Source organism: Hakea prostrata, chromosome 3 (assembly GCF_041222555.1).
Source record: "Hakea prostrata isolate BN-2017 chromosome 3, UWA_Hpros_2, whole genome shotgun sequence".
In the NCBI taxonomy this organism is placed as follows: domain Eukaryota; kingdom Viridiplantae; phylum Streptophyta; class Magnoliopsida; order Proteales; family Proteaceae; genus Hakea; species Hakea prostrata.
The window spans coordinates 55,607,253-55,622,657 of record NC_142602.1 but is presented as its reverse complement, the minus strand read 5'-3'; the positions used below and the strand labels follow the sequence as shown (position 1 = coordinate 55,622,657).

Here is a 15,405-nt window from a genome sequence, read left to right as displayed (position 1 = left end):
CAATCAATTCCCAAAATGACATCAAAGTCCTTCATATCGAGAAGTACCAAATTAGCTTCCAAGTTCTTCACACAAATCAACACAGGACATTTAACTAACCCTTTATCTAGTTTCACAACAGGACCAGTAGGTGTACTAATCAATAAACAACTAGATAATTTCTCAGGCATTAGGTCAGTCTTCTTAATGAATGCAGATGACATGAATGAATGAGATGCACCTGTATCAAATAAGACAATGTAGGAATAGAAGCGACTAACAATGTACCTGTAATCACATCATGGCTTGCATCATGTTCAGTACTGGAAATACTGAACACTCTACCAGAGGGAGGAGCAGGAGCATTCTTCACTACAGGAGTAGACTGCTGGGCAGGTCGCTTCAGACAAGCACGAACGAAATGACTAGCTTGCTTACAGAAAAAGCAAACAGGATTGCTGGGTCCCACTAGGGTAGCCTGCAACAGGGGGCTTCGAACCAAAGGCCTAGCATTCGTATTCACAGGCCTAGCATTTGAATTCACTGGTGGTCGATTCCCACCATACTATCTAAACTGGCCGGGCTGCTGAAAACCGAGGCTCTGAACTACACTCCCAAGCTGAAAAGCAGGAGTGGGGTAAGGTGTAGGTCTCACAAAACGCCGATCATTATGATCCACCAAACCAGGGTTCCTGGGCTGCCAGGGCCTTTGCACACGTGCATTCTCCTTCTCAGTTTCTTCCAACTTCTTCGAGTTCTGCACCACTTGGGCATAGCTCACTATAGGCTGGACAGTGAGGTAAGCTTTAATGGCAGGGCGCAGTCCTTTAAAGAATTTCTTGGCCTTGGCGAGGTCAAGCTTCAGAGAATCAGGAGCAAAGAAATGAAGCTCCTCAAACTTCTGTTGGTACTCCAACACAAACAAGGATCCTTGCGTAAGAACCATAAATTCGGCTTCCTTCGCATCTTTCACCGCCTCAGGGAAATAATTCTAGCAGAAAGCTTCCTTGAACAACTCCCAAGTTACAACACCCGCATACAAACCTTCCAAAACAGGCCGAGTGGAGGTCCACCAAGCGTCAACTTCATGTTGCAACTTCAGTTCAGCAAACAGAATCTTTTGGGCTTCAAAACATTGCAAATGTCGAAAAGCCTTCTCTAACTCACGAAGCCACTTGTTAGGAAACAAGGGGTCCTTGGTCACTCCAGTGAAGGTGGGCACTTGCAGTTTCAGGAAACTCTCCATTAGACGCATATGAGGAGTTCCAGCTAGTCCTCCAGCATTTAGAACTGTGGCATGAGGATTCACATTAGCACTAGCTCGAGTCTCATTATGCAAAGTCATGAAACCCGTCAACATCTGATTAAACTGGGCTGCTTGTTGCTGCATCATATTGCCCATGATATTGGTAATATCACGAAAGCTTCCAACATTCGGGGCACCGGGTATTGCATGGGTACCCTGATTGTCATTGTTGGTCTGCTGATCATGACCCCAATTGGGTATCTCACCACTTCCATGAGGTATCTCATCATGACCACCTGTGCTACTGGATCCACCACGTCCACTTCTCAGAGTAATCATTCCGCAAAAGTCGAAAACATCAAAAACACTGAATTTCGAAGTTTCATCATAATCCACAAGTCCAAATGATTTGAAAATTTAAATCATGCTTAAATACATCCATTTAGTCATCAAACAATAATCCATAGGACAAAAATCACATTTTCCAAAAATTCAACAGAAAATGAGGTCAATGTGTCCATTGGTCGATTGATTGGTCGACTGGCCCAGTCGACCAATGCTCACAGAATACGAAATTTCGCATTTTAAGCCTCATTTCCTCATTCTAACTTCATTCTAACCATTCCAAAACGTGAGAGAGCTCTGGGGAAAGTCTCCTAAGGTTCTTCCAAGTGTTCTTGAGGTGTTTTAGTGCTTCAACAACAACACTACATCACACATTTATCATATACATGGTAAATCTCTCATTTCTTCTTTCATATACAATCTCTCAAGCTTGAAATTCCATAGAAACTATGTTTTACTTGTATCCAATGCTAGAAATCATGCTTAGGAATACTTAGAAACATATTCCCTAGGTATTAAGCACAATGCCATGCATAGACAACAAGTTCTAACACATTCTAGCACTTTCACAACGTTTTTGTACCGAAATCGTTAACTTTAGAAAAATTTCGATTTCTCACAAACCGCTTGGAGTTTTCACACGAAATCAAATGCTACATGTTCAAGATGATATTGTAGATATGTCCATATAGTTTGATTTAATCAATTCCAACTTTTCAAAAATTCAATTTTGACCTAGTTTACAAAAATCCCCAAATTCTTCTTGCTGAGTTTTCCACTTTTAACCAAGTTTTCGATCGATTATCTTCAAATAAACTTCATGATCATGCAATTCCAAGTATTGTGCACATGCTAGTGTTTTCAAATCGAATTTTCCCCAAATTTGAAAATTCCCAAAAAATTACGAAAATACCCTTTTGGTTGAAGTCTTCAAATAGTACTAACTAGCAATGTCTTTTGTCTCTTCCACAGACATACACCATGCAAAGAGGAGGACGAGGACGAGGTCGAGGTCGTATGGTAGGGGCACTCAGGGGTAGAGGTCAGGTTCCTTCAAAGCCTAGACAGGTAGTTCGGCGACCAGATAGATTCGATACACCACAGGCCTTGTTCTTGTACGAAGCCTTCTTCAGTTACTGTAGTATCGAGCTTGGACGTCTACTTCACCTTCGACAGCTCAGGGTGTTCAGGATTCGGCAGAGATTCGACACCATGGAGTGGACACATCTCTTCACCGAGAATTTGGCCGTATATCTGGAGCTAGTGAGGTTGTTCTTTAGCAACCTTACATCTACAGAGGAGTCTAGAGGTCTAAGACATCCTCTTCGGTTAGTCCTCAGGAGCAGGGTCCTTCAGACACGGATCCGCTTCTCCACGAGGACATTAGCTGAGATCCTACGAGTACCTTACTACCCACAGCAGTGTGTGTGGATACCTGCAGGAGCAGGGATAGACAGCTACTTGATGCCATACGAGCTGCACGAGATATGTACTACGCTATGGGATGATCGACGATGCCACACTCCGTGGAACAGTGGGCGGATGATAGAGCTCGGCACGGATTATCGGTCGTATTGTCAGCCGAAACATTATGCCGAAGGCCGGACATCACCATCGGGTCACAGTGATGGAGGCCTTGGTTATCTACCTCATCTACATGGGCTTCGAGATAGACCTATCTTACATCATTTAGCAGGTTATGCTGGATCTGGTTCTGCGGCCTAGCATGCGGAACCTTTGCTATGGGAGGCTTCTGACTTTGATCTTTCGAGACTTCGGAGTGAGTTTCGAAGATACACCGGTGGACACTGGTGCACTGGGGTATATGATCGGGACTAGGACCATCTGATAAATGAAGTTGAAACAGACAATGAGGTCTCCTGGTCCAGAGGATGAGGATGATGAGACAAAGGAGGAGGAGGAGTCTGAGGATGGAGGAGAGGATGTCGGTCCTGATAGTGATGATCAGGCCAGAGATGACACAGAGATGCACGAGGCTGAGCCGGAGCATCACGAGATTCCTCCTTCATCACACTTCGAGACAGGTGGTCCGTCTCATGTAGTTCTTGAGACTTCAGATCTCGGTGCACAGATGAGATCGATGACTTCCATGCTGGAGAGGATGGAGGTCAAACAGGAGCAAATGTATGAGAGGATGGAGTCACGGCAGGATAAGGATAGAGCATCAGGTGACTCAGCTAGTAGAGGACTTCAGAGCTTTCAGAGATCAGAGGAGATCACCTAGATAGACTGTACTTTAGGATTTCCATTTATGCATTATCTGATGTAATCGTTGTAAAAACTTTTGAAATTAATGAAGTTCACTTTGTTTCGCTTTATTATTGTGTATTATGCACTTTTCCTTTATTATATTAAGTGACATTTGTTTAAGTATTATTATGGTATATTATTCAAAAATATTCAGTTATGCTTCATTGGTTAAGTTTCTAATCCAAGTGTTCTATTATTCACTTCTAAGAGTAGAGGAGTCATTTCAGATCTATGACTCAGGAATGTTCCGTTATTGTTTTCTGTGGTTAAGATTTCCTTGAACTTTGGGCTCTGGTACCACTCTGTCACATCTACCCAGCCAGTACCCTACCTGGCATACCCTAGTGTGTGATCCACAGCCCGAAGATCAAGTATCGAGGTAAACAACCTCCCACATAGACAATAACATAATCATGAACATAAATAATCAATGTACAAAGTATAATCCAAAAGATCAAAATAAGGAAAGAATAAATCATATATCATTAGAGTATGAAAGACAATCAAAATGTCTAGATCAATAAGTAAAGTGAGGGGAATCCCACTCTACAACCAACGGAAAGTAGATCGCAAGTCAAAAGAAAGATTACATATGATTCTAAGATAAGAAAAAAAGATATAACAAACTAAACTAAACTCTATTCTACTTTATAAAGAACGTCTTCATAAACATAGACTTCATCAATGACGCTCAGACGTTCCCACTCCACAGTAGGGCTAATCTTGGTAACAAGTAAGACCACTTGAGGAATCCTCAATGTAATCTTCATGGTTGCCAGCACCTTGCGCGAAGTATGCCTCTTTAGTTTGCGCTTCCTCATATTGACCTTCGTAGTCATCAGGAACTGTAGAGTAGTCTAACAAAGGATATTGTACAAAAAGGAGTGTGTTTCAGTGAAACTCAGTAAGGCAGTTAATCCATAACAACATAAATAGCAGGATTTCAAAACAGAGTAAAATTCTATATGATATGAAACACATTATGCAATATGATTCTAACTCTATGTATGCTGGTCTCTATTGGCAGACATGCTTTAAGTCATAGCACCGTACTTCCTTAGGAAGGTCTCATCACACAAAGCCTTTTGGTAGTGGGTCCGGCATCCCTCGGGACATTCCATGGTTGGAGGTTAAGTCACCACTCTCTCACATCACCATTGGTCTCAGTACTGGCGCACGTCAGGGTCAAAGCCTAGCCAAATGCAAGTCTCCTACTTAGTTACATCAAGTCAGATCCAGATACGCCCATTCCTCGCCCTTGGCGATCCTTTCTGGCATCCTTTCCAAACCATACTTAATCATTCACAAACATAAATCCATAACATCACATATATGGTAACTTCTTATGTGGAAAGAAATCAATAATAACATCCAACTTGCATATATTTGGTAAGTAAATCATACATGAATCAATTTAGTATAAACAAGTAATACTACTGTAATCAAGGTAGTTGCATCAGTAGTATATCCTTGTAAAAATCTAATTAAGGAAACAAATCAATGATATTCAAATATAGAAATTAGATTCATACAATCTATGTAATTAAGGAAATAACCATCCTTACCTTATATAACTCACAAAAGATCTTAGGGAATCAAGTAAGACCTTGACTAAACTTGGGAAGAAAGTCCTAAACAAGTATATATAATATATTAGAAAAGATACCTAGAAGGAAAGATATCAAAACATCCAAAATAGAGACCAAATATGATTGTCCATCTGACTGTGGGTGATGAGCTGTACCCAAATATGAGGTTGCTGTACCAGAGTGACGACTCCGCTCAAATTAATTGTTTTTTTTAGGTAAATTTTCATATTAGTTTTTATGTTCAAATATTCTCTTTAATCTTCATTACTTCAAATATTAGAAGATGCACTTATTATTTAATGTTTACATAAAATTTAATTTGATCTTTTATTCATCTTTTATATTAGCTTACATCATGTCAAATCTTACGAAATTGGAGTTTGCGGCCCTCGATATAACGAGCAATAATTACTTGTCATGGGTCCTTGATGCTGAGATCCACCTTGACGCCAAAGGTCTTGGAAATGCAATTATGAAGAAAAAAAAATGATGCATCTAATCAAGATAAGGCGAAGGCCATGATTTTTCTTCACCATCATCTCTATGAAGGATTGAAAGCAGAATATCTGACTGTGAAAGATCCACTTGAATTGTAAATCAATTTAAAAGAAATGTACGATCACCAAAAGACAGTAATCCTACCTAAAGCTCGCTATGAATGGATGCACTTGAGATTGCAAGATTTTAAAACTATAAGCAAGTACAATTCTGTAGTTTTTAAAATTAGTTCTCAGTTGAAATTATGTGGAGAAATTATTACTGATGAGGATTTATTATAAAAAACCTTTTCAACTTTTCATGCTTCAAATGTGTTGTTACAACAGCAATATCGTGAAAAGGATTTTAAGAAGTATTCTGAATTGATCTCATGCCTCCTTGTGGCTGAGCAGAATAATGAATTATTAATGAAAAATCATGAAGCTCGTCCTATTGGTTCTGCTCCATTCCCTGAAGTGAATGCAACAATTCATGATAAGAATGAAAGAAGACAAAATTATAATCGTGGTCGTGGCCGTGGAAATGGACGAGGAAAAAGACAGAATAATTATCGTCCTTATGATGGAAATAAGCAAGAGAAACGCAAGGATTCTCAAAGTAATTCTTCAAAGAGTAAAGATAATGTTTGTCATTGATGTGAAATGAAATGCTATTGGTCACGTGTTTGTCGTACTCCAAATTATTTTGTGAAGCTTTATCAAACTTCAATAAAACAGAAGGAAAATAATGTGGAGATGAATTTGACTTTCCAAAATAATGATATAGAAGCAAATTTTGCTTATAAAGAAGATTTTGATGGCCTCACAGACATTACACATCTAGATGCTGCAGACTTTCCAAAATAATGAGATTTCGTTTTTTTTTTTTTTTTTTGTTTTTTTTTTTTTTTTTTTTTTTTTTTTTTTTTTTTTTTGTTTTTTGTTATTTGTTATTTCTTTTGTTATTTGAGTTCGAATAAAATTTATGTTATGTTTTCAATCAGTTTATTTTATTCATTTCTTTATAATTTTCTACATTTTTTTATGTATTCCTTTTTCATTTTAATGAAGACTATGGATGTCCCTCAATTTTCAATTGGATCCAAGATTAGTGAAGATGATATATGCCTCGCAGATAGTGCTACAACGGATACTATACTAAGAGATAAAATATTTATCTTATTTGAAGATGGAGGAAGCCAAAGTTCATACAATAAATGGTCGTACAAAATTAATTAAAGGCTCTGGAAGAGCTAATTTATTATTACCTAAAGGAACCAAGTTGGTAATCAATGATGCATTATTTTGTAGTAAGTCTCAAAGAAACTTATTAAGTTTCAAAGACATTCGTCAAAATGACTATCATATTGAGACTGCTTATGATGGTAAAACCGAATATCTTTGTATTACTACAAAAGTGACAAGTAGAAAATATATTTTGGAAAAATTACCTGCTTTTTCTTTCGATTTATACTATACAAATATTCGCATGGTTGAAATACATGCTTTGGTGAATCAAAAGAATTTTGATTCCAATAGTTTTATTATTTAGCATGACCGGTTGGGCCATCTCGGGTCGAATATGATGCGAAAAATTATTGAAAATTCACATGGTCATCCATTGAAGAACCAGAAGATTCTTCAATTCAATGAATTTTCTTGTGTTGCTTGTTCTCAAGGGAAACTTATTACAAGACCATCGCCAACTAAAGTTGGATTTGAATCCCCTGCATTTTTGGAATGTATACAGGGTGATATATGTGGACCCATCCAACCACCATGTGGACCATTTAGATATTATATGATTTTATTAGATGCATCTATAAGATGGTCACATGTATGCTTATTATCAAGTCGCAATTTGACATTTGCAAGATTGCTTGTTCAAATAATTCGATTAAGAGCACAATTTCCAGATTATACAATAAAGACAATTTGTCTTGATAATGCTGGTGAGTTTACATCTCAGGCTTTTAATGATTATTGTATGTCAACTGGAATCGCAGTTGAACAGCCTGTTGCTTATGTTCATACCCAAAATGGTCTAGCAGAATCATTTATTAAACGTCTCCAATTAATAGCTAGACCATTGCTTATGAGAACAAAGCTCCCTATGTCGGCATGGGGATATGCTATTTTACATGCAGCATCACTTGTACGCATCAGGCCAACCAAATCATCAGAAATTCTCTCCATTACAATTGGCTTATGGTCTGCAGCCAAATATTTCCCATTTTAGAATATTTGGTTGTGCTGTTTATGTTCCAATTGCTCCACTACAACGCACAAAGATGGGTCCCCAAAGAAAGTTGGGAATATATGTTGGATATGAATCTCCCTCTATAATTCAATATCTAGAACCAATGACTGGAGATTCATTTAAAGCAAGATTTGCTGGTTGTCATTTTGATGAATCAGTTTTTCCAACATTAGGGGGAGAGAATAACCAGTTGGAAAAAAAGATTGATTGGAATGCATTATCTTTATTTCATTTAGATCCCCGTACTAAGCAATGTAAACTTGAAGTTCAAAAGATAATTCATTTACAAAATATTGCAAATCAGCCAGATGCTTTTACTGACTTGCCAAGAATTACTAAATCTCACATTCCAACTATGAATGCTCCAATTCAAATTGATGTCTCTGCAGGACAATCTATTAGTGCAAATAAGAATAAACCACGTTTAAAACGTGGAAGACCAATCGGTTCCAAAGATAAAAATCCTAGAAAAAAAAAAGGGAACAAATGATCAAAGATGGTCATAATATGAAAACAATTGGTCATGATATGGAGACAATTGATCATGAAAATCCTGAAGGCATAACTTTCCATAAAACCTTAGAAGAGGTTCAAGTACTTGAAAATAATGAAGAGATCTAAATTAGTTATGTTACTACAGGAAAAAGATGGAACCGAAAAGATATAGTTATCGACAACATTTTTGCGTATAATGCTTCAGTTGAAATAATGAAACAAGACGAGGATCTTGAACTTAAATCCATGGATGAATGTAAACAAAGAAATGATTGGCCAAAATGGAAAGACGCATTTCAAGCAGAATTGAATTCACTTGAAAAACGTAAAGTTTTTGGACCTGTAGTCCAAACACCTGAAGGTGTAAAGCCAGTGGGGTACAAATGGATTTTTGTGCGAAAGAGAAACGAGGAAAATGAAGTCGTAAGATCTAAAGCACGACTCGTAGCACAAGGATTTTCTCAAAGGCCTGGCATTGATTATATGGAAACATATTCTCCTGTGATGGATGCAATCACCTTCAGATATCTTATTAGTCTGGTAGTGTATAAGAAACTTGACATGCATTTAATAGATGTTGTTTTAGCCTATTTATATGCATTACAAGAAAAAGTAGAATTAGTGACCTTTAATTAGTGGCGATTTTTAATAAACCACCACTAATTAGGAAAAAGACGGGTTTATAAAACTGTAGGTAATTACTAAAATATTGGTGGCGTTTGTTCTATTAATGCCGCTAAATATCAAATATTAGTGGTTTTTCCGACATTCGCCACTTAATATTAATATATTTAGTAGCCTTTATATATTACCGCCACTGAAGATAAATATAACAGCGGTTTTATCCAAAATTGCTGCAAATAACCCTAGACTTTTCCTCTCTTTTACCGCCGGCTTTTCCCTCAATCATCCCGCGCTAATTTTTCACCATTTTCCATTCGATTTTCATTTTCAACTTCTCAACTCAGTTTGTTTTTTATTTCAGACGACACTTCGTTTCTGGAGATACCGGCTTTGTTCTGCGTGGGAGAGGGAAGCCAAGAGCAGCAGCAGAGTAGAAAAGAGCAAGAATCGAAGAGAGAAAGTCATGATTGATTTATTAGTGACCACTTACAGAGTTAAAGTAAATGGTTTGTGGTTTGAGGAAGTTATGCCGCAGCTGGTTTGTTCAAAAAGAGATTGTACAGTGGCTATCTAGATCTGCAATCGAAGCAAAGAAATACTCGTGTTTGGACTTTGGAGGAGACGTCTTGATGGTAGGAACTTCTAAGCCCTCAACTGCTTCGACTTATCAAGTGCTTCGACTTTCTTCGACTTTCTTTTCTCGATTCGCTCTCTGCGATTTAGGGTTTCTTGTTCGTCATCTCCGCTCTTTGCCTTTTCGCATCAGATATCGATCGTTCTCTTATGTCGGTTTATTGATTGTTTGTTTATCTCTGAATATAATTGAAACTGATAATGCTTTGGTCACTGTTTTCTCTGAGCAGTCCAACCACGGGGCGAACTGTTATGTGGATTCTCTAGCAACAACTTTCTTTGTTCTAGATGGTCAATCAGACAGGTGGGAGAATGTTGATAAGGTGGCACCAGATTTGTTTAAAATCTTCCGTTGCTTAGTATCTTGTATCATCTTCTGATCTTCTGCTGTTGAGTAATTTATGAGTGTTTTTGTAGTTGTATTTGTTGGTTTGATCTTCTATCCTGCAAACATGAAAAAGGGTTGTTAATTTGAAAGTTGGAATATTCTAATCCTTATCCGGTTCATGAAAAAATATGTTTATTGGGTTGTTAGTTGTTTAACAATTTTTATATCTAGTTTAGCTCATATGATGCATTTAACAAAGAGAAGCAATTAAAGGGTCATCTCTAGTGATGGATTTCAGAAAAGTTTTAGAAATTCAAATTCAGATTTGGAACTATAAGAAAAAGAACATAGGTCAGAGTGTTGATCTGTTTTTAGAAATCAAATTCAGATTTGGGAACTGTAAGAAAAAGAAGAACAGAGGGGCAGAGTGTTGATATGTTAACATGAGATGGAAAGCAACAGAGATGAATGGATGATTCCTTCCCACTTTGGGTTAACTAGAGGTGAGTAGAAGTGAGGTGGAGAGAGTGGAAAAGTGATAAAAAAAAAAAAAAAAGAGAGAGAGATTCTCTGATTCTTTCTCTCTCTAAGAGTTCTTTTTTCCTTTTTGGGTTTACCCTTTTCAGCCTTGGTAAGGAAGAGTGAAGAGAAGGTGAAGTTGTGATAGGTTGGATAGAATATCCCCTTTTCTCCCATTTGGTATGGTTTAACAACATAGAGCATAAAGGAACATACTGTTCAAAGACCTAATTATCAGTTTTTAGAAGTTTAAATATATGGTTATGGAGTAGAAGATCTCCAAGTCTGCTAATTTGACCCACAATCTGATCTTCAGAAATCAGAAAAAGTACTAAATGGCACTTGTAGATTGAGAATTTTTCTTTAAACCGCTATTTTCTCATGTTTTGCCATTTTCCCACATTTTTCTAATCTTGTATCTTTAAGGCGTCAAGATCAATGCAATCAGGAAGAACCACATTAACATGTGTACTGGCTCAAGTTCCGTTTACGTGTGTTTCCAATTTTTTGTTAATTCTTTATTTCCCTTTTATATCTACAATTTGGCCGACATATTTGTCATTGGTTATAAGAAGGATCATGCTACTTTGAGTGAGGCTCATCTAGTGTTAGGCCTTTGTTCGCTATATCGATTCTCTTTCATACAACTAGCTTATATATTTTTCTCTTCTGCAACTTCTCAGCTTTTGTTAGGGCTCTTATAGTGCCCTTGTTCATGTTTTAGAATTCCTCTTTTCTTTTCTTTTTTCATTTTCCATTTCTTTGTTTCTTCTTCTAGTTTTTGCTTAATGACATTGTACACCCCCCCCCCTCTCTCTTTAATTCGTTACCCCTTGATGTTTCTAGGATCTTGGTTTATCTTACACTTTCTTCTCTTTTCTATATCTTTTTCCTCTAGCATCATCCATTGGTTGCATCTTACAGCCTCCAATTTTTCAAAAAGATTTGCTAGCGTTTAGATCGATGAGTCTGTTGAGTATATGCATTAATTTTTTTTCCTCATTGTCTTGATCTATTCCCATTTATTTAATCTTTGGTTATAAAGTGGATTTGGCTACTTTGGGTGGGATTATTGACTACATGGCTTTGCTTGCAATCCATGGTTCCATACATAGGGTAGGTCATAGCACCATGGGGTTGAAATCTTGCACCAATGCAATCCTTAATTGGAGAAAACTTCACAAGCTTGGAAAAATAACAAAAAGAAAAACATATCCCAAAGAACAAGATTTTCCATATAAAATGTAGGAGGATGAGTCTCCTCTAATGTGTTCTCTGTTGGGAAACAGTCCCTTCTATGTAAACACAAAGTCACACAGAATGATCATTACATATTTCATAATTGATATCTACAAGCGCTTTTTTATTGACCCAATTATCCATCTTATGCCTTAATAAAGTACCCTCATATGCATTCTGAATAAGTAAAGTAGCTCACTTAATTGTCATCCCACCTTTAAATGCTACTGTTTATAACATTGACTGCTCCATTTCTGCTACTAATATAAGATTTTGATTTCTCATATTATCAATCAAGGTGATGAATGTGGAAACTCTTATCCCCAACTTCTAAATCCAATTTGCTATGTGAAAGTGAGTTTGGATTTTGGAAGCATTATGTCCAGTGAGAGCAAACCTTACTGGTTAAAGTCACTTTATGTTTTAAAGTATAATTTTCTTTTTCCCCCCTTAAATGTTTCTTCCAGTTCTTTGTTTCGTTGTGTAATTATTCTGCCCTGTTGCAGGTATGAGGTCTTATATTAGTCATACTTGAAGAGGTGGTCTTGTTGATCATGAAGGTTCAGTAAATTAGTCTCTTCTGAAAAGTTACAAAACTCTTGCCATTGGTCTTATGCCTTGATTTAGTTACCTGAAGTAACAACTACTTCATCAAGTTACAAAACTCTTGCCATTGGTTTTCATGTGGTTTTTATTTTTAATAGAATTATTGTTCTTGTGGATCTTTTTGGAGATATAATATTCACGTGAAGAATCTTGCGTTCTTTCCTTTTTTGTTCTTCTTCTTGTGGGTTTTCCTTATTTGTTTTGATGTTTATGTTAAACAAATTAATCTTTCGAGATTCACTGCTTGTTTTTTCTGCTTTATTATTTATTATTATTATGTCTTTATGTCCATTTTGATTCTCGTGTATAATGGTGTTCCCAAGGATTTGATCACCTGTTTGACCACCCTGTACCTCGTATTTGCTCTTATCTTCAGATTTGATTTAGCTTCTTGGTAAGTCTGATCAAGATTTGAAATGGGTTTCTGTTATTTTTTCTATTTCATGCATGATTTGTTCTGATCACTTACCCAATTGATTTAGTTTCCTTTGTATTCCCGTTTAATCTTTAGCTTCCATGAAGAGTTCAGGAATGCAGTGGCCTTTCTCAAACAAGGTATGGTATTTGATCGAATGACGAATTCTGCATCTATTTCCAAGATTGTTTAATTAGTTGGGTCAACAGTACCTCAAACCAAGATAAGTTGCTGTAATTTTCCCCCTCCTAGAAAACCCAAAAATTAAATTTATGAATAATGAAGGTTGAAAATTTTAGGAACAGTTGCACCACCTATTGGCCATTGTTGTCCTTGTCATTACCTTTTTAAGTTATGGACCATTAAGTGGTTGACACCCTAGAGTGCCAACTTTAAGCTGTTCTAAGGTGTTTTTAAGCTGTTCCAACATGCTGTGACTGAGTTTCAGATCTGAGTTGGTGACTCTATCAAGTGCTTTTGTAATTTTATAATTTGAAAATTTTGGATTTTCTCTTTTCATGCAGGGCTGCTTTTGAGAAGGAAATTGGAATGTTGAGTTCCACCAAATTTGTCACCAAACTTCCACCATAACTCCATTGTCCTGATGGGTTATACAGTTTATACAATTTCAAGGTCCTCTCTCTCTCTCTCTCTCTCTCTCTCTCTCTCTCTCTCTCTCTCTCTCTCTCTCCATTAATATGTAACATTCCTATACCAAAGACATAGGTTAAAAATAATAATCCTTATGAGAATGACTTTTTGTCATAGGCTACAGAAGCTATGACCTCTTTGTTGAGCATGGCCCCTCAGCAAGCCACCTTAGCTGATAATGGAGCTATCATTGATGCAAAAGATGTGAAGGTGAATTCTACTTTGCTTATATCTTTTGTCAGGTTCTTTTCTTCAGGCTTTCACATGTTCTCCAATCAGGCAATTGAAGCTTTCATTAGCTCAGTTCATGTTTATCTCTATACGCTGCTAAGTGCAAGTTGAACTGGTGTTTAGATTTTATTCTTGGGAGCTGTTAGACGATTTCAGCTTATGGATTGGTATTCGTGGATGTCTTTCTAATTTCTCAGGGATGACCACATGGATTTTATGGACACTTGAGATTACTTGGTTTCAGGAGGGATTTTATAGCCCTACAAATAGAACTTTCAGGTCAAGATTGATCAAACAGGGGCTTTGTTTTGGACGGAAAAAAAAGGGGCTTTGTATAGCCTTCTCTCTTCTTTGATAGTGGGTTGAATCAAACTGATTCTAAGCCACTGACTACGACCAATTTGAAGTGGAACCGGCATTTGACGTAGTCAAGAATCAACTGAAATCGAAGGCATTTGTGCAGTTGGAATATCAAGTTGGTTTGCTGCATCTGATCTCAAGAGATCCCGGAGCTGCTCTCTTGGGGTTGAGAGGCGGACTTGATAAGTAGACAGAGAATTGAGGAATTGGCATTGATAGAGCTATACAAAGCCCCTTACACAGTTTGATTATATAATGGTTCAGATCATCATCAATTTTTTCGTGTTTAAACCTTCTACTACCAAGTAGCAGGATATTTAATAAGTCCCTCAAATGTTACCTGGGTATATCTTTCCATCTGATTGCAGCATGTGTTTGTTTCTTATCAAGTGAAGAAATCATCTGGCTGTCCTCAATGAATGTTAAATTGTATTCTAAATGCTCCTTACTATGTAGATGGTTAGCTCGTGGACCCACACTCCTGTGTTAAGTTTTGGTACTGAAGAGAAAGAGTGGCTGCTTAGCCTTGCAGAGAGAGTGAAGACAAGATCTAGCTGTTGATGCTGTTGCAGCCTCGAAATGTGATTGGATTATTCTTTTTTGTGCCATTTTTCTTCTTCTCTTATTGGTGTTTAGATTAACATGTAACATCAAGTAGAGTACTGCATGTAGTTTTTGTTGACTTGATTAATATGTATTGTATTTATTTTTCTTAAATTGTGTTCTTTGAATTCTGTTAGCTTTTTTGAATTTTCTTTGTATTCATGTATTTGTACGGTCTTTCAGGAATAAATGTAATATAATAGAAAATATAGGGTTTTTTTTTTAAAAAAAAAATTTAACGTAATTGGTGGCGGTAAACAAAAAACCGCCACTAATGCATAGGAAATCATAAGGGAATTTATACAGAATTCGAACACAATTAGTGGCGGTTTTTACACAACCGTCACTAAATAGGAAATAACTTGTGTCGGTTTCCTAATTTACCGTCACTAACTATGTAGTATTGGTGGCAGTTTTAGGGATGACCGTCACTAATGAATGACATTTAGTGGCGTTTTTTGACCTTACCGCCACAAAATTGGTATAATTAGTGGCGGTACGTAAAAACCCCACTAAGTAGGCTTAATTCATCCTA

The 15,405-nt window shown here is 37.0% G+C and overlaps 1 long non-coding RNA gene across 2 annotated transcripts; it reads left to right on the top strand.

Moving 5' to 3' along the window:
• Window positions 1–9,618: 9,618 nt before the first annotated feature.
• On the top strand, window positions 9,619–14,985 carry LOC149022548 (uncharacterized). Of its 2 annotated transcripts, none has more exons than XR_016172436.1 (5): window positions 9,619–9,917; window positions 10,149–13,165; window positions 13,550–13,658; window positions 13,794–13,886; window positions 14,724–14,985. It is a non-coding gene; the product is annotated as an uncharacterized LOC149022548 (long non-coding RNA). The 2 variants fall into 2 exon arrangements; XR_016172437.1 differs by having other exon boundaries at window positions 14,105–14,985.
• The last annotated feature ends 420 nt before the right edge of the window (window positions 14,986–15,405 follow it).